Consider the following 24,344-nt stretch of genomic DNA (forward strand, 5'->3'; position numbering starts at 1 on the left):
TCTGTGTATTTTCAGTCATATAGCCATGGATCCAGTCCAGCAAACACACTTTCTGATAATAAAAGAATGAGTTGGGAGAAAAAAAAATGCCAGGAAAACATAAAATTTCTTGACATTGAGGTTATTGGCTTAGTGACTGGAGAGAAGGTTTATGGCAGGGGGCTTTTCAGAGGCCAAAAGGAGACAAAGGAAACTAATCTCACTTAGAATGGTAAAATCTGCTCTATAGCTAATGAAGTATTATATTGTGGTCAATGAGGTAAAGGCACTGCAGCAAACTTATGCAGTGTATAATGTATATATAATATACATTAATATATATTATATATAACATTCATTCATTAATGCTCTGTACTGCTTCTTCCATTACGGGTCGTGGGTAAGCTGGAGCCTATCCCAGCATTAACAGGTGAGAGGCAGGGTACACCCTGGACAGGTCACCAGTCCATCGCAGGGCCAACATACAAGGACAAACAACCATTCACACTCACACTCACTCCTAGGGAGAATTTAGAGTCATCAATTAACCTAACAAGGCTGTCTTTGGATGGTGGGAGGAAGCCGGAGTACCCGGAGAGAACCCATGTATACACGGGGAGAACATGCAAACTCCACACAGAAAGGCCACTGCCCTCAAGGTTCGAACCTCCCCCCAGCCGAGATTCGAACCAGTGACGTATATATATATATATATGTATATAAATATATAATTTAGTTTGTGTCAGTGTGATTTCCTGTATGCGTGGGGGTTTGTTTTTCAAGAGGTTGCTGTGATGATGCTACCATCAAGATGTGAAGTCTTTCAAGGGAGAATGAGCAATGTTAGGAAGAACATAGGGTTGGAAGAAAAGTAGAGTATGTGAATACTTGTGCCAAACTAAAGGAAAACTCTAAAATATTGAATAGAGAACATCTAAGGATGTGGGTTTAGTGCATAGCAAAACCATTAACATGCTATGATGCTCTGCAGATTGTATAAAAATGCAGAAAACATCTGTGCAACTTACATTCTGTTTTAGTCTGTTTCAGCATCAGTATCTATGTTTTGTTCTCTAAAAAATATCTCACTGTGTAGAATAAGATCAGCCAAGCTAGGATGAGTTTAGAAATAAGAAATAAGGATACACACAGGTATTCTGAAACTGAGGAGAGTGGAAAAGGAAATACAAATCAAATAACACCGCAGATGTTGAAATAAGCTCTCACCTCTGAATGATAAGTTTATTTCTGGAATGTGTATGAAGGACTGATCCTGTGCGCTAGTGAATTAGCCGTGTTAGTGAATTATTACTAATGTTGTTTTCACAGTAATTACAGTAAAGTTTGTCATCACACATAAGAATATAGCAAAAAAAAATATAGGTTATGTATTACTAAAGTATCAAAACTGGACCAAAACCAGAACCAATCACCAGAGGTCAGCTGTCAGGTTACTAACTTTACATACTGCTAATAAAGCAAAGCTATGCTTTAGGATGTCAAAGATGGCAGAGCTGGAGATGCCATGCATCATGAGAGAGATGAATGACTTATTTAATTTGAACTCTTCATCTCAGTCCAAAGAAACATGCTAACATAGATGGCAATTTAAAGCACTGTTGGACCAAACTGAGCAGGGCTACTCAGTTTGTTCCTACATGGGCCACAGTTCTGCAGGTTGTCAATGTGTCCCTGCTCCAACACACCTGACTCAGGTTAATGAGTCATTGTGCAGACCTGTTGGATACATTTAACTTAAGTCAAGTGTGTCGGAGCAGAGACACATTGAAAACCTTCAGGACTATAGCCCTCGTAGGACCCAGCTGAGTAACCCTGGTTTAGAGGCACTTCTTCTTCACATCACTGTATATTTCCTCATAATTTTATTAATAACCTATAACACAGCCAGTAAGATGCACTTCAAATGGCTTGTGTTTTTAGTAGCAGTCACATCTGCACTTTGTAAAGGACATCTGCACCTGGAATTTTTGGTCAACATTGCACATTTATAACCATGACACGTGTATGTTTGCTAAATGTGAGGAAAACAGTACAGTCACTTATCCTCAGGTGACTGAAAAGGTAAATGCAGGCTGAGATTAGATTGTGTCAGCATGAACACCGAGAATTACATACTGAGTGATATTGTAGTTTCAGTGTATAAACCCCTCATTACAAAGATGAATGCACATTTAAGAGTTCAGTGGGGCAGAAACCGTATAGGCACTAGTCTACAGAGATGCTGAATAAAGTGATATGATTAGATGAGTCATCCTTTACCATTTTCCCAACAAGGGGGTAAATACATGTGTGGCATACAAATATGCAGACTAGTGGGGTTTGGTAGCTGTTCTGTGGGCTGTGGGGGTCATTTTGCTAGCAAAGGTTGGTTTATAGATTAAAGGGTCACTAAAAGTCAACAGAGTTATTTTAGTGATTAAACATTCATTTTGTGGATGGTGGAAATTATATGTCATGGCTTCATAAATAACACATCTCAATCCAGTTGAGCTATGATTGATTATGGGCTGAGGAGACATTGTTGACTGTTATCAGTTTTTCATGGATTTTCTCTTCAGGATTTTAAGGGAAGGTTTAAAATCCCATTTCAGTGATCCACAGGAATTTAGTATATAGAACTAATCAAAGTAGACGACACCTCTAACACTGGAATGGCAAACACAGGCCTGCTACAACAGGGCTGCCAACTTTTCAATAATCCTTGGAGTGAGATTTGGTGGAACCAACCAAATTTTTGCTGCATACACGGCAGCAAGACATAAGAATCCTTTTGTCTCATTTTGTGCAGGTTTAATCATAAAATATAGCACTTCCAGCCCAGAAGAAGAACAAACTTCTTGCTTCTTACGGAGAGTATGTTCTAAGCTTTACTCTCTGCTACAAGGCAGACGAAAAGTGGACGAAAGTGATGAAAGATGAGAATGGTCTGTACTGCTATTCCAATTCAGGGTTGTGGGAAAGCTGGAGCCTATCCCAGTAATTAGCAGGCGAGAGGCAGGTACACCCTGGACAAGTCACCAGTCCATCGAAGGGCCGCCTTCTGATTCATGTCACTCACAGTCTCTGCAGGCATAACTTATGGATCAGGAGAGTCTTTTTTTCAGGCTCAACAGCTAGATCCCAAATAAACTCAGCTGTCAGCAATGCTGGAGTGGCTGATATTTATTTCTGCACATCTGAACAAAACAGGAAGCCTTAGTTTTAAGATTGTAGGGAACTCCTGCTGTTTAAACATCAGCAAAAAAAAAATCACAACTTAAATCTGGCAGCAGGCATCCGTAAACCACTTCCCCAAAAATCAGTGACAGTCAGTGGTACATATTTTCTCCCTCTGATATTACCTGATAGTACCTGATATCACCTGCCTGCAGTGCAAAAAGACTCAGAGTAACGTCAGTCTCTGCCCTAGCAGCACCTGGCCTCCTCCTCCTCCCATCTTTAGTTCACGTTATCACAACCTCATCGCGTCTGCTTCTGTGTTACGACGGACTCTCAGACATTTAAGGAGGTTTGTGGTCTTCACACACACATATCAAACTGCATCGTTGCTGTTTGTGGAGCTGAAATATTTCCCCTCATCACTGCATATGTCAGACTGAGCAGTGAATGAACCGCGCGCTGCTGCCAATGACAGGAAGAAGAAGACATAGTTCCTACCTATCCTGAAAGTTTAGTTAGGCTATGTCAGTGTTGGTATAGGAGGAAGAGATATTGCAGTGTTGATCCACACATCACTACTATTTATTCTTCTCAGATACTTAGATCAAATCATAGGCCCGTTCTTACTTACCCACTTAATCATTTATTTATTAGTTTCACTGGCCCAAGAGTAATGTTGCCCACCAGGAATCCTCCTGACCCTTCCGAATAGCCACTCTGGCATTGCTCTTGATGTGTATTTCAGCATGAGAAATCGGAGGTGTGGCGTGAGATAATGTGAAGCCACTCAAATGCGATGCGTGAGTCTTGCGGACAAGTTGGCAGCCCTGTTACAAGCTAGTGAACCGTTCTGTCCTAATTACAGATATGCATCTCCCTTGGATACCAAAATCTATACAACTTAGACCGCCTACTTACAAAGCAGAAAAACAATGGAGAGAAGCTGATAAAGGGCACCACTGCTGACCTGGCAACATATGTTTGTAGGACTATGTCTTCTCTAATAGAACAGAAGATTAGAACAATGGTCAGTGGATGGATTTTGTGCAGGCCCATGGTAAAAATTTATGTCCTGCAGCCATGTTTATGCTGATGTAAGAAGGATGATTCTTTTGTAGGACATATCTACCATGAGAAGGTAAATTGCACAATATAACAACATTTGTAATTTAGTCCAAAGCATAATTTCAGTATGTTATTTAGTTAGCTTGGTGACTGTTAAACCATTCAAGTTTGGTTGAGTAGTTAACAACACGATTTATTTCTGCTTTAGTTGTACTTTCAGTTCTCCAAGAATTGCCAAAAAAAGATTATGTTTCAAGCTTCACAGCAGAGTGGTATATCTGTCCATAGGACCACAATAAGCTGTACACTCCACTATCAATCAATCAGTCAATCTTTATTTATAAATCACTTTTCATACAAAAAAGTAACGCAAAGTGCTTTAAATAAAAACACAATGAACAATAATAAAAAATATAAGAAACATTTTTACCCATTAAAACCCCCAGACCACAAGCCCACAGATCATACATATACACAGCACACACATACACATGATCACACACCAACACACATGTACAATGAAATTATGTCTCTAGAAGCGCCGTCCTAACCCTCAATAACCACAATGGGGAAGCTAAGACATGAGAAATTAAAGCTAAAATAAAAAAGTAATAAAGACATCACACATTAAATATAGTAAATACAATAAACTGAACTTAAAATAAAATAAAATAAAATAGGATTCAAAAATTATAATTTAAATATAATTTCATTAAAGAAAAAAAATAAATAAAAACAATTTTAAAAAGCTTTACTGAAAAGATAAATTAAGCTGCCTTTTAAAAATATCAGCACTCCCTGTTCAACAGGCGAGGACCATAAACATGAAAAGATGCTTCTCCATGTCTTGGTCCCCACCCTTGGGATAAACAACAGTCCAGCCCCTGATGAGCTGAGAACTCTGGGAGGTTCATAAGCTAAAAGCAGGTCTGAGAAATACTTAGAGCTAAAACCAAACTTATAAAAGTGTTTTAAAATCAATAACTAATACAACAATAGTTATGGAATCCAGCATGTTTAATGACAGAGGTAAAACATGTAGACATTCCAGGATATGGGGAATTATGGGTTCAGCAACCACCTTTGTAACTGCATTTGATTGGTATTGTTAACTTTGTGACTTATTTAACACCATCAACCCCACAGAGAAAAACCACAGTGCAAAATCATGCATCCAAAGTACTTTATAAATAAAGTTGTATTGGATTGGAAAATCAAGTGATTAAAACAGTTGTTGTTGTGTTAGTTCCTAATACTTCCACCAAGAATGGAGGGATTTTTTAGAGAGACAAAGGGACCAACAACTCTTTGGGATCTTGGGTTTTACCATCTCCCAGTTGCTGAGTCCTGCTGCATCATTTTATATACTTATGGCACATGTCAAAATGTAGAACTGTTTAATTATTTGACGTTGTTTCTTATTAACTTTGTCTTATATACAACAGGCAATCAAGCTTTCAGTATTCAGACAGCATGACTGTTCCCAACTGATACAGGATCAAGTGGAATCAGATTAATTCAGCTGTATAATCAAGCAGAACGGGATAAGCTAGTCCATATTTTGACATATAGCTTTCTGATAATTAGCACAGTTGTAGGTGTGTACTTACACAGTGGGCCTGAACACATGACAGAACTCAACAATTTTTCACATGGGAAACAATAACAGCCCATATTTAATTAAGTTTCAATTAGAAAAGGGCAGCAGGCGGTGCTAAGTAGGAAGGTTGGGTGGCGGTGCGGCAATCAGTGTGGTCTCAAGAGACTTACTGCTTATGTACATGAATTAGAACATGTTCACCAGCCTCAAAGCGAAAAATATTTAACTTTTAGGGTTTTAATGAACAAAACCTTGTTTATCATATGAGAAAATGTGCAGAATTCAGTCTTGACAATGTTGAAGCTGTTGATATAACCAAGAAGGTGAATGCTTCAGAGACAATTAGAGAAAAAAAAAAAAAAAATCTAGGACTTTTTACCTGGTTTGATTGTGTATTCTAGTGACAGCTGCAGCCACATCAGTGCCTGGGCTCAAAAAAGGCAAAGAAACTCAAATTTCTTTCTTAAATTTTAATAAAATGTGGCCGTGTACCTGGGTTGAAATACCATTTTTATCCAACTTACTTTTCAAGTTGCTACTGAAAACGGAGGTCAGTGATTGAAAAAAAATCCTTGGGGCAAATGTTAAGTTATGGTTTGTTTACTGTGCTTTTCCCAAGGCCGCCACAGCATGTCACATGTAGCATCTGTGACTGGACAGCTTTAGTACTTAACATGAGAAGCAGGGTGGGAGGAAAGATAGAGAGCAGAGAGCACTTCCCATCTGAACATTCGGACTGTCCAAAGTCTGTTTTTCCGTGATGCAGCCTGGTTGGATTGACGTTGCCAGATGGATTAGCTTGGGCTATTTCTGCCCAAGCCTGCTGTAGGCAGCAGAGGTTGTGTGCTCTAGTGAGGGCAGCCCCATCGCGCAACATTTTGGAAGGTGAGAGCACTTAGTGAACAGCACATCCTGTGAGCTGCAGGCTCTGAAAATGAGGTTAAAGTGTTGTAGTCAAAGCTGCAATATCTGAAACTGGTTAAGAACGTAGCTTAGTTGGTGACTATGTGTTCTTTTGCTTTGCGGTGAAGTTGTAAATGTATCATTAAACAGGCCATCCAGATGTGAGTCATCTTTGAGATTAGTCTTTGTTTTCTGTGTGCCCTCTATCCCTCGCTATTCTTATCCTGACTAATTTCCTCTTTGTCTCACACATTTTTTTTACCCCCAGCATGTTGACCTTGTCCCTTATTCCACCTTGTTCGATTGTGAGATAGTCGACAGTGTATGTGTGACTAAAAGGACAAAGAGGAAACACAGAGGTGGGAGAGAGCAGTGGAGGGAAAAGGAGAGAGGGAGCAGTGAGGTGTCCAGCACTTAAATTGCCTGTTTATTTCCAGTCATTGCATCAATTACACTGATGCAGCTTACAGATGAGCGTACCGAGTCCGTTTTTGTTTATGTAGGAGATGGAGGAACAGAGAAATAATTAAGAATTATAGATAATACATTTTTATGCTCTAGTATGCGATTTCTGGCTCAGGTGAGTCACGTAAATGTTTCTTTTTCTTCTGTTACCAGGCAGATAAACAGACTCAACCCAAACTGTATTTCAACTCTGATCTGTTCAGCATCTGATTGTGTATGTTTTGAGGGGTCTACATGCACGTGTCCTTAAGCGTGCTTTATATGGGGTCAGCTAGTGGCTGCCCTGAGATCAGGAGTGTGATCGTCGGCTCTCTGGGGAAGAGGGGCGTGTCTGTGACAGGCTGCAATGATTAGTGGAGCTCAGCAGGCAGAATATATCAGACTCAGCCAAAGCCATGGACCATTTCGGCCTGCAACTCTGCAATTTGTCTCCCACTTCCCATCATATAACAGCCTCAATGTGACTGGTGTGTGCAAGCCTGCAACACACAGGATTGTCTTGCCTTGTGTATTTCTTATCTTGCCTCCTAGTGAGGTACATTTGAATTTATAATTGCTGAGATGCCGACAAATTACATCTGCATGACTTGGCCTCTTGCAGGAGGGATGGTAATTCTGTGAATACAATATGATTACAGCTGACTTTCATTAGTCTAAGACAAAATGCATGTTGAAAGCTTGTTAGGGGATAGAAGACTTCCTAGGAAATCCATCTCCTCCAGCAAAAGCACAGAAATAGTCATTTAATAATCAATTGGGCTGCTTGGGGCCCTGCGACAGACTGGCGACCTGTCCAGGGTGTACCCTGCCTCTCGCCTGTTAATTGCTGGGATAGGCTCCATCTTTCCCACGACCCTGAATTGGATTAAGTGGTGTGAAAAATGAGTAAGTCTCACTTGGTTTTGGTTACCCTTTGTGGATAAAAATCTGAGACCAAAATGAAAAACTTTATGTTTTGTAGGGTAATTGTGTGATGGTGCATGAGTCAGCAGGCTTCCATCTTTTTGTATAGATAAAGATTTTGTCACCTTTGTTTATTGTGACTACGCTGTCCGACCGAAAGACACCTGCTGCTACACAAGAACCCTGGAGTGGAAACAACAGCCTGTTCTCGCTGTAGTGTGAAAGCTTCCTTCTTATCTAGTTTTCCATACGTGAACACATATTGTGTCCAGCACCTTATCTTGATGAACAGGCAATCAAACATTGCACTGGGAGGGGGAGTGTAGTGTGTTGGGGATGTTAGTTTGCCCTCTGCAGCCTGAAACAATGTCCATGATGTCCATGTCAGTTCAGCCTGTCTAAATCCAGTTTAGACCCCTGATAAAGTAACTACATTACTTGAAAAGTAACTTTAATTTTACTGACCCCTGTTCGGATCTACATCTGCAGTCGTGTGGAAATGAAGCCAGAGTATTCATAACAATGATTTCAGTGAACACACAATTCCTTCCCTTACCATACACAGTGCAAAATTCTTGAGCCACCCATAATTTCTTCATATACAGTCAGAAAAACAGAAAAATAATTGCAGTGAACATATTTAAACATATGCATGTAAATATAGTTTGTCAGGCCAAAACAAGGGACTGTACGCTCACCACTTTCCTTCACACTGTACACCTCAGACTTCCAACACAACTCTGAGTCCTGTATCTGCAGAAACTCTGATGACTCTGTAGTTGTCGGGAGTATCAGTGATGGACAGGAAGCTGAGTACAGAGAACTGATCAGTCAGTTTGTGAGAGGGTGCAGAAACAATCACCTCATCTTGAATGCAAACAACAAAAGATGATTCTTGACTTCAGGAAGAACAGAAGCAAACAAAACCCCTTTTACATCCTGAGACAAGAGGTGGAGGTGGTGGAGGAATACAAGTACTTTGGAGTTTAGCTAGACAACAGACTAGACTGGAAATGCAAGACAGAAGCATCTACAAGAAGGGACCAAGTAGACTTTCCTTCTTAAGGAAGCTGAGATCATTCAATGTCCGGACCAAGATGTTGCATATCATCTATAAGTCTGTTGTAGAAAGTTTAGTCATCTTTGCAGTCATCTGTTGAGGCAGCAGCTTCAGAGCAAACTGACGAAGAAGGCTAGTTCTGTGCTGGGGATAACTCTGGAGCCGCTGGAGCTGATTGTCCAGAAAAGATGCTCCACAAGCTGCTGAAAATAATGGAGGATTCCTCACATCCTCTATACAACACAGTGAAGAAACAGCAGCATGTGCTCAGTGTGAGGCTTCTTCAAGTCCAGTGCCAGACAAAAAGGTACTGGATTCCAGATTCCTGCCAGAAGCCAAACAAATAAAGCACTGTCTTCTCATTATTAAACAATATTGTTGTTTTTATTTAAGTAAAAACATAAAAAATTCTACTACAACTTTGCAAATTCCCTCTGGAATTAATAAATTGCTTTTCATTTAATTTAATTTCAGATGCTGTTTATCAGCTGTAAATAGTTTTCTTTGTTTTGCCACTTCTCTCGTCCTCTGCTTGTCAGGTAACGTCTACATATTTGGACACACTACTGAATATGCCAAGCTTTTAGGTTATAGCTCTTTTGAAATCGCTTTGTTGATGCAAAATTAGGAAATTCTCTAAAACTGTCATCTTTCGCATTTGTTTAAATGCAGCTAAATAAATTGGAATGAATAATGCGTCTTTGCAACAGACTGCTAGTAACAAAGAGTCTAAAGATACCATTTAAAATCAAATTCTTGTTAATTTGTTATGTTTTATGACACAGCACTGGTTCATCCCTTGAGTTTTTCATGTTAAATGATTCATGAGTTTGTTTCATGTGACACAAACAAAAAAATTATATTTCTCTGAAAACGAAATATGAGGACTGGCCTGAAAAAGGCTGAAAATGTCAAAATAAAATCTTTCATTCATAAAGACATAAGAAGCAATATATAAATAAATGAGGGCTGGCTCAAGACTTTTGCACTGTTCTGTAAAACCTGAACATCTGTTTATTTAAACGTCTAAAAATCACAAAGTACCATTGTCAGTCATCTGGACTGGAGTCCAGTTTCTTGTCAACTTGCAACTGTACATCTTTATGTTGTATTTGGTCTTTACTTGGAGGAGAACATCCAGGCTTTTTATCATCAAACACACTTCTCTGGTTCCTAAGTAGTCTCACTGTGTGTGCTTTTTGCTGCTGAGCAGGTAGGGTTTTTTAAGAAGGGATGCACGTCTTGATTTCTCAGGCTCATGCACTTCACATCTTGATGCTCTGCCAGCCAGCATATACTTTCTTACTTAGCTTACTTTAAAGATGCATTTAAAAGGACTGCACAAATGATAAATATTTGATTCATCATATTAAAATGCAGTTCATTTTGACATAATTTTATTCCTCACAATTGGATTTAAAGCAATATAGCATGATGGAATGCAATAGAATGCAATGCAGTTGAGTTTAACAGAAAATAGTTCATCATGTTCTTTTCCAGCATAAATTAAATCATAAAAAAAATCATATAAGTCTGTTTAGGCTTTTTTTTGTTGTACTTATAAAACAAGTATTGACACATTCAAAACAGACAGTTAAAAAATAAAGTCTGGAAATTAAACCAGACCTTCCTCTTCGTCCTGATATCTGTCTCCATTTACTGTTGTGATGTTTTATTCTCTAGTGCTTGAAGCTTCAGGTGAAGCTGTACGGCATATTTAATTGTGGGTTTCTCTTGCTGCCCATCATTTGACAAATCAACTTGATGGCTAATGTAGTTATTCATGATCCATCAACAAGTTAATTCCTTTTGTGAATTGTTGAGTCATCTGATAAATCTAGTTACTCCAGGCTTTATAGCTCTTTTCTTTGTGTTTTCAGTGTGATTACAGTGGACCAGAACAAAAACGTTTTGGCCCAAAGAGCAAAATAATGAGCCGAAAGTCACTTTAAAGCTCTTCAAAGCCATGGAGACTTGCAGATACAAATAATTGTCAGTTGATTTATCACCACTATCCATCCATTTCACATCATTATGTCATTCATACATTATCATTTGATATGTTCAGTAAACAGTGATGTTGGCTGCAGCTGTTTTAACACATTGCCCCGGCCTGTGGAGCATGTGATTAAACATAAAATCCCAAAACAAAGATGAAATTACATCTGAGAGATAAACTTCTTCTGAAAATACTGCTGTGAATTCTTTAAGTTTCTATGAGAAATGCCAAAGTAAATCCCTGTATTAAAGAAAACTACTTTTAATCAGCTGCTAAACAGCCAATCATACTGGCCCAGCTCATTACTGTCAGAAGCAGCGAGCATGAAAAACATGGATGACAGATTTAGTGACCTGGCGTCATTCCTGTGGGATGCATACACAGTTTTTATGGTGAGGGAAACAATTCATCACAGCGCAATTCATCAGTGGGTAACTTTTAATTAATGTTCAAACGGGTGGACCTTTAAAATGCCAGCCTCAGCTCGCTAACCTCTCTTGAGTGTCCGCTCTGTTTGTTTCCTTCTCCTCACATCTTCTTCTGTCTTTTTCCTCTTTGCCCTTAAAGCGTGATTGGTCTGTTTACTCATCTGCTTTCACTCCAACACTACACCACTCTATTTTCACAGCTTCTCTTTCCCCATCCACTCTATATTCCCTCCATGTTTACATTAGTTTCACTGGCAGGTCCTTGTAGCTCAGGCCCTGCCAATATTTGTGTTTTGGTGAATGCTGCCATCTATGTCCAGTGTTTTATCATCTTAATATCTCCTAACCACTCATTTTCTTCAATGCATTTGTTTTCTGTCCTTTTTATCCCTCTACCTTGCAATAAGGTTAAAAAAAAAATTGGCTGATCAGAGATGGCAGTGGAAAAGGAAGCTATTGGAAAGGCTCAGATGGAGACACAAGTAAACTGGACAGTCATAGTACTCCTTAATGTTAAAAATGCCCACATAATAGAGGGAAAGAAAGTCTGGAGGCTGACAGACTGATACAGAATAAAATTAAAGAGGATGAGGGGGCGAATGATATAGAGTAAATTGAGCATCACATACTGCATTACAGTGTGTCTTAATTAACCGTGTAAAAGCTTTCTTATTACGACTGATGCACTCCTCAGTTAACGAGGAAAGAGGATGCTCTTTCAGTTGTCATTGAGATGGTCCTCTGAGGAAAAAAAGTGAAACAGCAAAGCACTGATTGAAAATGAGCCGGGACAACAACGAGAGAGAGAAATCCGAGCTAACAGAACGCGTGAAATAATCTGTCTTAGTGTGTTTTGTCCTGTCTTTGTCATCCTGGCCGACACTGCTCTCCACCACCTCCATGTCAGTGAATACACGTTATGTGCAGCTGCGTTGAAAGTCTGATCACATCGCAGGGTATCTGTCTGTGTGAGAACAGTGTGTGTGTGTCAAATCACTTCAGCTTCAGGTCCTGAACCTCTGCTGTCTATCAGTAATGAACCACTGTGAGGCAGAAGTGGTTTAAAAGTGACAGACATACTCATCTGACTCTTTAGATTGTACCCACATGGAGATGGTAACTTAGGATGGCAGCAAAAATAAAAAGCTGAACATAGAGACAGATTTGTTGGGAAATCTGATTCCAAAGCATAGCATGAGATTAAAATGTGCTTTCTTTCTTATGGAAACTAAAAGAGCATTTCTTTTCATATTTCTTCATATTTAAAATCCCTTTAGATTCCACATGATTTTTGTAAGATATTTTGCTTTAAAGGAACCAGGCTCTTTGTTTTCCAACAGTCATTATGCTAAGTTAAGCTAATTGAACTTAGCATAATGGCAGCATCTAGCTTCTTTAAGAGAATCTAAAGGCAGAGATATTAAAACCATCTAACTTTTAATAGATAAGTAAACACATTTACTTTTTGGATTAACATTTACCAGTAATAATTCTTTTAATGAAATAATAATAATAATAGTAACAACAACAACAATAATAATAATAATAACAATAATAATAATAATAACAATAATAATAATAATAAAAAGAGGTTATCTTGAAGACCATTTCACACCATCAAGCTAACAGTCAGCTGTTGGGACTTCGAGAGATTTTACTCCGACTGCTTACAGTTCATAGTAAATGAACTTAATACACTACATTGATGAAATGTTAACTTATTTTTGTTATAATAAAAGTGTAAATGTTAAAAAGATAATTCATATGATGTGGTAATTTATATGAACAAGCAATATTTTTGTGTTGTTTCAACACTAAAATGCTCCTCAAACCACTAACTGTGCAAACAGCTATTTTTAGATTTGTTTAGATTTTTCTTATTGATTTACATACTCATGTTTCCTTCCGTGCTACAAAGCTAAGTCCTCTTTTGCAGGTTTAAATCATAGTTGAATGTTATTGTTGCAGTGTGTTTAAGTATGTTTCTTTCTCCTGAGACTGAGCCAACATGAGGAGTGTCAAATTTTGTGTGCCAAAGATTTACGCAAAAGAAAATCGTTAACGTAGCACTGAGCCTGAAAACAGGACACAGCAGCCAACCAGGCTGTGCTTAGAGTTTTAAATAAATGTTCAGTAACCTAGAATATTTGTTTTGAAGTGTTATTCCTAATAAACAAAAAAATAACAAAAAAACAACAACATTATTTTCTAATCAGATTTGCAATCATGTTGAACTGATGACAGGAGAGTCGGGTTGCTCCATTAAGTCTTTTTCCAGGCCGGGAATCTGGTGGCCAATCCATGTGTGAAAATGATGTCTCATGCTTTCTGAGTGGCTCTCTTGGTAGCACTGGTAACTTAGAATAGTGTCATCAGGGAGGCAAAAAATCCATCCATCCATCCATCCATCCATCCATCCATCCATCCATCCATCCATACCTGCTAATTTCACTGGAGTGTGGCAGAGGGCTGAAGCCTATCCCAGCAGCTACTGGGTAAGAAGAACGATTACACCCCCCCCCCCCCCCGACAGGTCGCCAGTACGTCGCAGCATCAACAAAGAGACAGCCACTAATGCACACAATCACTCATAGGAAGATTTTAAAGACACGAGTTAACCTAAAAAGCACGTTTTTGGACTGTGGGAGAAAGCTGGAGTACCCAGAGAGGGCAATAGATCTATTGATGGAAAACCTGGTCATTCAGTAAATTCAGATAGTTACCTGACCTCAATATTTTGGATACATAACATTACTGAGCCTTGACCTTAACCAAATGGTGCAGGTGAAATATATCATAACACTCCTTCCATATCTTGTACAGTGGGCAGTACTTACCATGATGCATCCATCCCTAAAACAACTAATTATAGACTCAAACTGCTCTTACCTTCCATCTACCCGTCTTTTCTCCTCTGCTTATCCCGGGTGGAGTCGCAGAGGTAGTAGCCTAAGCAGAAAATGCTCAGACCTTCACTATTAAAAACTGCTGAGTCAGTTTTCTTTGATTTGATTTTGCAAAACATTTAAGGGATCACTATCAGTATTATTCAAGATTTTGCTGTGATCATGTTTATTCCTTGAAAATGATGGTTCACTAATGCCCATCCTCGATTTTATTAGTTTAGTAGTCCTTAGTTGTTTTCATTGCTTTATGCTGACCAATTATTTTCATTCTGCGTTTCCATGACTACAGGATGCATCTTCAGACAAAGCTTTTTAAATAATGATAAACTACACACTGCATCAGTTTTCAGCTGAAACATCGGTCACTGCAGCACATTTTTAGTGGAAATTTTTGCCTAGTTAAATCCAGGTGGTGACTTTGTTTTGGTGTGTGTTCACCAGCAGGTATCAAACTACTACTGGATTTCTGACTCTGCTCCTGAAAACAAAGCTCTTAAAGGCAAACACTTTTCCAGTTTTATTGAATTTGAGAATTAAAACTGTGATAAACTGTCAAAGATTTACTGACAAGCTTATACAGATGCCTTTTGTTAACATTTTGTCTTGTAAATTCTATAACCATTTTTTATCACAGCACTGGAGAACATGTACAACATGCATATGATGCAGGTCGACATCTGTGTTGCAGTTTTTTGAGGTTGCTCAGCCAGATCGGGAGCTGCAGCAGTCCAGTTGGGAGACAATGAGTATTTGTGGGCCTGAGTCAGCAGATTTTACACACAGCAAATCTGAAATAGCAGCTGCAGCAGTTGGTTGTCTAAGATCAAACTAAATGTGTCTCTGGGAAGGAGAAACTGCGCGGGTGTCACTATGATTGACGGCTCTTGTTAAGGGCAGGATTTCTGAGGGGAGAACAGCGGCTCAGTCTTGTCAAGGTCAATCACGAGGTGTTTGGCAGGAATCCAATTGGAGATTTCAGCTTGAAAATTGGAGCTATGCAACCCAACTTGTGTGTCGGAGCAGGGAATCAAAAGGTCAGTTAAGTGTCATAGCAATGATAGGAGGAATTATGGGATGTGGTGACACAGCCAAGAGTTTAGTGCAGAGAAAAGAGGTAGTTTGGCTATGATGGACCTCCTTGGAGTAGAATATACAGACTCATTTTGGGATACCTGCAACACTGTTTTCTAAAAGTAAAGTGCAGGGGCTTTGTAGAGGGTTTCTGATTTTAAAGCAGCTCTCAACACGTCCTGAACATGAACCAGACCTGTCTCCAGTCCTAATTGTATGAAAATAATCTGAAAGCAATAAAATTAATGCATCAGTTTACTGCAGAATCTCTCATCCCTCAGTTTTTTTCCTGGATTACGTGATGACAAACCCTTTTTTTTAGTTAAAACGTCTATAGTTGGTTTGTTTAGCAAGTTGAACACAAGTTCTTTTCCCCCTGTGTGTCAGTTTTACTTGACGTATTATACTGCACTGTCACCTGGCACCAAAGATTTTTTAATCACAATCTATCCATATACCTGATGATACACTGGTATTAAATTATAATTGAAGTTCACAGTCTGCACAGCATGCAGTTCCCTAGCAAATGTTGAATTTTTTCCAGTTCTAGTTTAATGTAAGATCATTTTTTTTCAACTCCAAATGCAGGCTTTCATTTGCACCTAACATCTGTTCTGAGTGTTTATCTGCAGCAGAGGTTTTCACACTGCAGCGCAGCTCCCTGGGTGGGTGTGACAGGAGAACAGAAAGCCAGAGACATCACATACAGATGGTTGGTAAGGTAAATGGGACAGGTGCAGGAAGCACATTAAAAAACAAGAGGTTAGTCATTGGAAGGTCTTCTCATCATTATCAGCAGTGAAACACAGCTCATTGACTTCATTACGGTACCTCAAAACCCAAATCAAATAACATCCTATAACTGCAACCACTATAAAAAAATCCCTTTTATTCCCTTAAATGATGAGTATTTTTAGATTCAGTAGGACAAATGCTTGTATAGGATAATCTCCATAAAAAACAAAAGAAAAAAGATCTTCATATAACACCAAAACTCGCCTGAAAACGAAGTCTAGTGTATAATGTTTTTTTCAGACTGATGCTAGTTATCAGTGAGAAAAAAAAATTAATTAAGATGTTGAAATATTACTCAATGTCCTTTATGTAGCTTCATCTCTACTGTATATACATTCATGGGATCACTGTTTATTAACTTAGCTACACATTTCACAAACAAGACTAAATCTTAAACTGACAACACAGAACAGAAACTCACAGAAAAGACCACAATCTTCTAAAATTCTTCTAGTCTCTTGGTATGAAAGGATAAAATGTGTTAAAATCACAATATAACAAGTTTTTTCTTTATTATCTTAGTTAAAAATCCCACCCCAGCAGGGAAACAGCTGCTTATATCAAAATAAAGGTTTTATTTTAACTTCATTCCAGTTGAAATGGTTGTTTTTCTGGTCAGGTCAGAGGACAAAGAGGCTGAGTTTCCCAAGTTCATACTATGTCATATCTTTTAAAAGTGTACACCACCTTCTCTGCTGTCTTCCACACAACACAATGAGCTGCTCATCTGGACAATTCCTAAATGATCCCATCCACTTTCCATATCAGCGCATGTAACAAAACGTATGAACAGAAAACATCAGGCGACTGATTGGTCGGGCTCAGGAGCTGAGAAACTACCATGGTCTCCTTCAGGATCGAATTATCTACTGAAAGCTCTCTTTGCATTCATGAATCCATTGCAAACAGGGAGAATATACAACTGATTTAGTGCATTTTTTATGGTGCCAAGTTGGTTGGCATCTCACTGGTTGTCAGATTATGAAAGCTCTGCTAAATAGTTTGTGCATCTTCTTCTTGGTTAGAATAAAAAAAAAAAAAAAAAAATTTTTTTTAGCTTTTAACCCCATTATAAGCAGCATCATACCAGAGAATTTAAGAGTAAAATAAATAATTAGATAGGTAAAGTATTTTATAGATACTAATATTTGGTTAAATGGATTTAAAATCATGCAAATCTGGAGTAGAAGTGCTACTCAAGTGAAAAAATATGAATCAGTTATTATCCCTTAAACGCCAAATATATTTAATACATGAGTTTCTGAGACCTCTGCACCACTTACATAATCAAAATGTTGTCTAAAATCCTGGTATTTGCATGTCTTGTGGCCCCAGTGGACTTACTGATGTTCTGCAGTTAAGGTAAGGAGTTATTTTGGGCTGCCTCCAATGGTTGTGTAAATGGTTAATAACAATAAAAAATATGGATTTTGAATAAGAAAATTGGTCATTTTCTTTTAGTTTTGTGTCTTTGGCTTTAAATGGTTAAAAGAGGGTTGGACTCTTGACAAGAGGAGTAAATCAGGCTGACTCTGAGGGAAGATGGCGTGCTGTCTTCTGTCACAACATCTTTCATGTTGGGAAACAAAATGATCAGCGTCAGTATGAGAGCGCACCGAAGTGACGGGCCACTGTGCAAAGTTTCAGAGCCTCCTGTGGAAAATCAAAGAGCATTTGGTATTTTGGAGCTTCAGGTGTCATTAAAAATGTTCTTTTTTAATAAAACCACATAAATGAAGTTTAAGTTGAGGTAGTGGAGGAAGGATATAAATACTTTGTGAGTTAAGGAGTAAATATGGCCTGGAGTGGCTTTGCTGTAAAATGTTCCCATCAGTGTGTTTCAGTTAAAATTGCTGCAAGTCTTAAAGAGTTTCTTTGAAATGACTTTGATATGACAGCTTTTTGTTGTTGTGTCAGAAAGGAGCACAATGTCAAGTGGTTTTCATAGCTTACTTTGTGTTTTTTAAATTGTTATTAACACTACTTAAACTCTAAAGTGTTTTTCCCTTTTTATATTACAATGGAGTCACAGTTGTAATAAAAAAGTTCTGAGTTAGTTGGAATAGAATTAATCTTAGTTTAGTAAAATAAATATCTTCCAGTATGGAGTGGTTGAAAAGTAAAGTAATGCAAATAGAAAATGAAAGACTATTACATGTGGTAACTAAAAGCATGTGGCAGTGTTGCTCAAATCTGTGATGTAGTTAAAATTTCATAAAAAAAGTGACATCTTGACATTTGGTTGACACTGATGGTCACATATGATCCCTTGTGATTTTACTGTCTCTGTTTCTCTACAGGGAACAGATCTGGAGTCAGAGGTGGCAACAAATCTGCACTGGAGCTGAAAAGCTGTAAATGCAGAAGGAAGAGCTGGTCCTATAAAGCGTGAGAACACACTCCTACACGCCACCGAGCGCCTTTGCTTCCCAGAGTTTACGGACTTCATGTTGACAAGAGCTTGTGAAGATAACGTTTTTAGACTTTGAAGGAATCGTGTTGAGAAGAATAGTGCAGATGGTGAGGCAGCACCTCCTTCCCTGTCAGCCCCACTTCAAGAAGTAAGCCCATCACTTGGATTTGTTTTCCTCTTATTTTTTATTTCTGAGTTTTAGAATTGTAGGAGCTTTTAGGCTTTTAATGTTTTACAGTGTAAGCAAACCATAGGAGGATCAAAGTATTTTCCTGATTTTGATGCTGCTTTTATGCTTTTCTAACCTCCACGGCACCACGTTTTACCCTTATGTTCCAGTCACAGTGATGACTATGTACTTCTCTCAAAAAATGTATATCCTGAGAAACTGTTCTGTATTCAGTGAACTTGATATACTGTATTGATTTTCCTTATCCAAGTGTATTTAGAACTGTTTTGTCCCGTATGGTCTCACAGTCTAAACCAAGCGTTGATCCAGTGATAATTCAATTTTGCATTCTGCTAAAATTTGTATAGCATGAACCAAAATTCAAAAACTATTAGTTTTTATTCTAACTGCAAATGAAATAATACTTTATTATTCCTTGCTATAACACATTATATTCCATTGTTAAAGCAGCAATGCTGAACTTTGGCTTATTTTTGCATTTTTTTTTTTTTTTTTAGCTTTCTAACAAAGGCTGATCACATCCATTTTGCATCCTCTCTCTTCTCTGAACTCTCACCCTTCATTTAAGTCTAATATTGACTCTTTTCTTATCTCTTGCTCTGTCACTTTCTTTCTTTTACTCGCTTTCTACGATAATTTCCTCTTGCATTTCTTTGCTAAATCCGCCATGGTGTGCATTCATTGTAACCAGTTACTGGTGTTTAATGTAATGCCATAAAGTGAAAGGTAGCTGATGCTCCGAAGTGTGAAAGAATAGTGAAGTGTGGTTTTTCAGCCTCAGGATGCTACATGGCGACGACCCCAGTTTTACCCTTAAGAATAAACGAGAGTTTAAAGCAAATGCAATCACAGGACAAGTTTGATGGTAGCTCTTTCTCGAATGGTGTCAGTAATTAAATACGATATAAATGAAGCCATTAAACATACAAACACTTATCAGCAGTAAAATAGAGAGCAACAAAAGCTCAATAATCACCATCATTTTCCCATTTTTGGCTCAAGGCCAAATAAAGCAATCAGTGAAATTTCTATAAAGGCAGCAGCCATTAAAAAAGGATCATAACATCCTCAGTGCTTAAAATTTTGTGTTTTATAGATACGTCACAACTGCCTGCTGTTTGGTTCAAAATCGAAATATATGGACGACATTTTACACAATCTTTTCTGTAGAAAAGAAACTCGTTTTAACATTTGCGATGATGTGAAAAACAAATGTTGTGATATGTCTATATTATTAGATTTATCCTTTAAATCAGGACAAATTCAATATGTTTTGAGTTTTAAACCCATTCTGACCACATATGGTAGTTAGAGATGAAGGTCATGTGTGGTCATAAAAGAGAGGTTTTTCTGGCAACTTAAGATTCAAAGCAACTTTTCTTAAACCAGAACCCTCCCACATCTGATATCTCATGCAGTAGAAACCCACACATCTCTAAAAGTCATACTCGAGTGTTCGCTGCGTAGCGTGTTTTCTGAGCCTCGGGGGTGGCTTATATCTATTTCTCCTTCTGTTTCTCATATGGAGAGTGATACAGTCATACAACTTCTAGCCTGACAGCACAAGGTGATATTTACTGTAAATAGCTTTCTTACATATTACTGATGTTTTAAAAGAAATCAATCAAATAAAGAAATGTTAGCAACTATTTCCTTTGAAAAAAGGTTTAACTGGGTAAAACATATTTATATTGAATGGAGAAGCTGCAAGTAAAAACAAAACAGGTTAATATGCAAAAAGGGGAAAAAAAGAAAAGAAAAAGTCACAGAAGGAAGAATGAAAATGTTATAAAATGCAGGGAGACAATTAAGAACACGGTGTTCAGTAAGATTATGATAGACACTGACAGCTGATGTGTAAAAATGAGAGGATGACAGTTTTAAGGCACAATGAAGAGAAGAACTACAACTAACAAAACTAATTAAGTAGTGTTGTGCTACTGATAGAACATATGTTGGTCTCAATCTACACTTAACTGCTCTCTCCAACCACTCCTCCATCCTCCTTATGAGGACTTTGTGGCTTGTTAAACAGTATACTAAACAATTACATCCGTTCTGATGTGGAAACACTTTTATGAAGCTTTATTTTCTTTATGCAGCTCGTGGGGGTGGTATTTTACCGGACACCAACCTTTTTAAGAGCACAAACGAGTGACAGATATGATGGTTTCAGCTGTGCGCTTGTTGTTAGATGGTAACAATGAGACTATTTAAGTCTATGAGAGGCAGATGAGTAATAGAGTGAACTGGAAAAATGTGGATATAAGATCATGGCATCCAGAAGATGATGAAAACTGACCTCTGATTGGTCTAATCAAGCAGTGAAATGAGTTTTTTAATAAAACTTTTTACAGTCTGCCTCCACTTTGAGGAATGTGAGATAGGTTGAATTAAATTGATTTAGAAGATGATTTTAACTAAAGTCCAAACACTGCACACATTAATGTTCTCAGAGTTTAAAACTATAGTGTCATTTCTTCTCTTGCATTCACCCCCACATCAAAAAACAGATGTCTTATGCATGTTTGAGACATATTGTGCTTTAATTATTTCACCATAGTGACTTTCTCTTCACTTTGCCACATGGAACGATGTGAGCTGAACACAGTTATATAACTTGAAGTACTTCTGTTTCCCCTGTTTGAATGAATTATTAAATTAACATCAATGCTGTACAGCCTCCATGTTTACATCCACTCAGGGAGCTGTGATATGCAGAAACTATGGCAAGCAGAGGGTTTCCAAACAATGTCCTGATTTGTAGGAGAAAAAAAACAAAAAATAACAGTTCAAGCAGTTTAGGTCATCTCTGCTAAAGCTGCTATAAGAAACACTTGTTAAGAATTTGTCTGCTTTGAATTAAATCTGAATTAAATTGGAGTTTTGCTGCTGATACTTTTGTACATATTTAACTTGACCTGGACCTAAATGAAGTTATACTAACTGCCGCCATGTGCCACACAGCTTGGATGTTTCCAAAAGAACATTACAGCATTAAATTGTGCCTATAATGTTTTTCAGCTAGTATAATGTATGGCTCTTCATCATCATCATTCCTCCAATGGCTAACTGGGGCCATGTTTTATGTAATGTTTAGAAGGCAAAGCCCCCCTGCCTTCAAATCCTACAGTAGGCTACATAGATAAATTAAAAAAAAAAAAAAGCTACTAAAATTAATTTTATTAGCTTTTTTTAATTATTTATTTAAATTATTTATTTATTTAAAAGCAGAATCTTATTTCTCTTAATCCTAGATTAATATATATTCTGTACTCCTGTTGACAGACATCAGTGGTAAAATGATCATTTCTTTTCTCACATTGTTTCATTAGTTTTGTAATTACAATTTAAAACTTTTCTAAACCTTTGGCTCCAATATGGCTGCCAACTCTAACTTACGGGAAATGGAGAGGTTCTCCAGTGATCATGTCTTTTCCATTTTCCTCTGTGATTTCTGGGGTTCATTTTCATCTTGAAGGTGCAGCTTTATTTTGAAACTGGGCCTCCCACAGCTTGTGTTTATATCTCCACTTGTGAGGGTTGAATTCAGATTTATTCTACTCTATTCTATTCTACAGTCATTTAGCAGACGCTTTTATCCAAAGCGACTTACATTTGAGAGTAAGAACAACACAAGCAAGAATTCAAACAAGATGGGACGTCATAATTAAGTGATAGTCAGACTGCTTTGAGTCCAGTTGGACCCAGGTGCTGTCATGTAGTGAAGATTTAACCAATTAACCTAACCAAGCTTACTCTCTCTGTCTGTCACAAATAAATAAATAAAAAAAATCCAATCAGAGTTATTGCTGAAGGAGTTATTGCTGAAGCGTGACAACCACAGTCTGACTCCTCGACTTAAAGGAAGAAGATAAATTTTCACTTATAAGTCCCGTTTAAAACGATCATGTTCAATTTCATTCAAAATCAGGTTAGTTCCTTCTGAGATGAATCTGTTTCCTTCATTTTAAGTTGCAGTGAAATGAAAAACAAAGCAAATGAATGCAGAAGGCAGTGAGATCTTGATCAAAGTCGGTATGATGACCAAAGATACAGTTTGTTTATTTGCCAAGCCACAAGCTGTCTCAGTGTATCATGCACCATTTTGGCAGATCAACATCCCCCAATGAGCTGCTTCCCTTTCTTGTGTTTTCCCACCTGTTGCGGTGGTCCTCCACTATGACACTGCTTCCTCTTCACTACAACAACAGAGGCAGTGGATGTTTAGTTCAGAATATTAAGAGTCATTTTACATCAGAAAGCCTGCTCAAGAAAAAAATCTGATCTGAAGAAAAACAGTAAAAACCATAAAAAATAAAAGCAACAAGAACAAGTATATATATGTGTGTGTATGTGGGTGTGTATATGTGTATGCATAGATTATTTTCCTGTCTATTTAAGTAAGTATTTAAGTTGTACCATGAAAAGTTATAAAAAGAAGCAAACTAATAAATCTGTTGTTTTAAACAAGATACTTCTTGCTCATATAATACATATTTTAGCAACATAAATCCACAATTTATATTTAAAAGAAACTGTCAAAACCACCTTAAAAACATCTGTAATTTTTATCGTTTGTATTTTAATGTTTTTTATGCCGCAGTGGGTTTACTGAACTGGTTGTAAGCCATCTATCCAGCACAAGGCATTAATGATGTGTGGGCTGCTCTGCAGTTTTGAACTAAATTGCTTGTAAGGAATAGTTTGCAAGACACCTAAAAAGTAGACCTAAAACGTAAAGCCCAAACAGCGTTTTGATCAAAATACTGAGGGAATAAAAACCAGACAAGCTTGCACATTTAAAAAGCTTAAACCACAAAACCAATTTTTTGTTTCTTTTTTATTTTTTAATGATAGCTTCCCCTATAAATATTTATATATATATATATATATATATATATATATATATATATATATATATATATATATATATATATATATAATTTATATATTTATATAACACATTCTGCAGCATCCCCTAAGTTCCTCATACATTTTGCATGCAAACATAATGTCATTAAATATTAAGTGTATTATTTTTTCCCTAATGCATTCCTACTCCTCTATAGTACTAGCCATAAAATGGAGTACAATTACAGATAAGGGAGTCAGAGGGGGTTTGTTAATCACTCTGATTGCAATAAGACTTAATCACTAATCTTATTGCTGTTTTCTTAGTTTTATTGCAAATAGAGTCACACAGAGTGGAAGAGCAGAAAGCCTTTTACATTTCAAGTTGAACATTTAACATTTAACATTTAAATGATATGATTTAAAACGATATTTTAAAGGCTTTCTGCCTATTCTGCAGCCAATCAGAGGAGAGCAACCCTTCAACCGATCCATTTGCCAATCCGTTTGTCAGCTAAATGCTAACACAGTGA

The 24,344-nt window shown here is 37.6% G+C and overlaps 1 protein-coding gene across 2 annotated transcripts in view; it reads left to right on the forward strand.

The window, feature by feature from the left end:
- The window catches only part of flrt1a (fibronectin leucine rich transmembrane protein 1a), a 48,998-nt gene that overhangs the window by 15,809 nt on the left and 8,845 nt on the right, over positions 1-24,344 (forward strand). Inside the window, exon 2 of one of the 2 annotated variants that reach the window (XM_042009262.1) lies at positions 18,655-18,915. The gene's annotated coding sequence lies outside the window, so the exon portion shown is untranslated. Of the gene's footprint in view, positions 1-18,333; positions 18,916-24,344 lie in introns of those variants that run through there. The other variant, XM_042009263.1, reaches the window with a different exon arrangement.

This window comes from Melanotaenia boesemani, chromosome 15 (genome assembly GCF_017639745.1).
Source record: "Melanotaenia boesemani isolate fMelBoe1 chromosome 15, fMelBoe1.pri, whole genome shotgun sequence".
In the NCBI taxonomy this organism is placed as follows: domain Eukaryota; kingdom Metazoa; phylum Chordata; class Actinopteri; order Atheriniformes; family Melanotaeniidae; genus Melanotaenia; species Melanotaenia boesemani.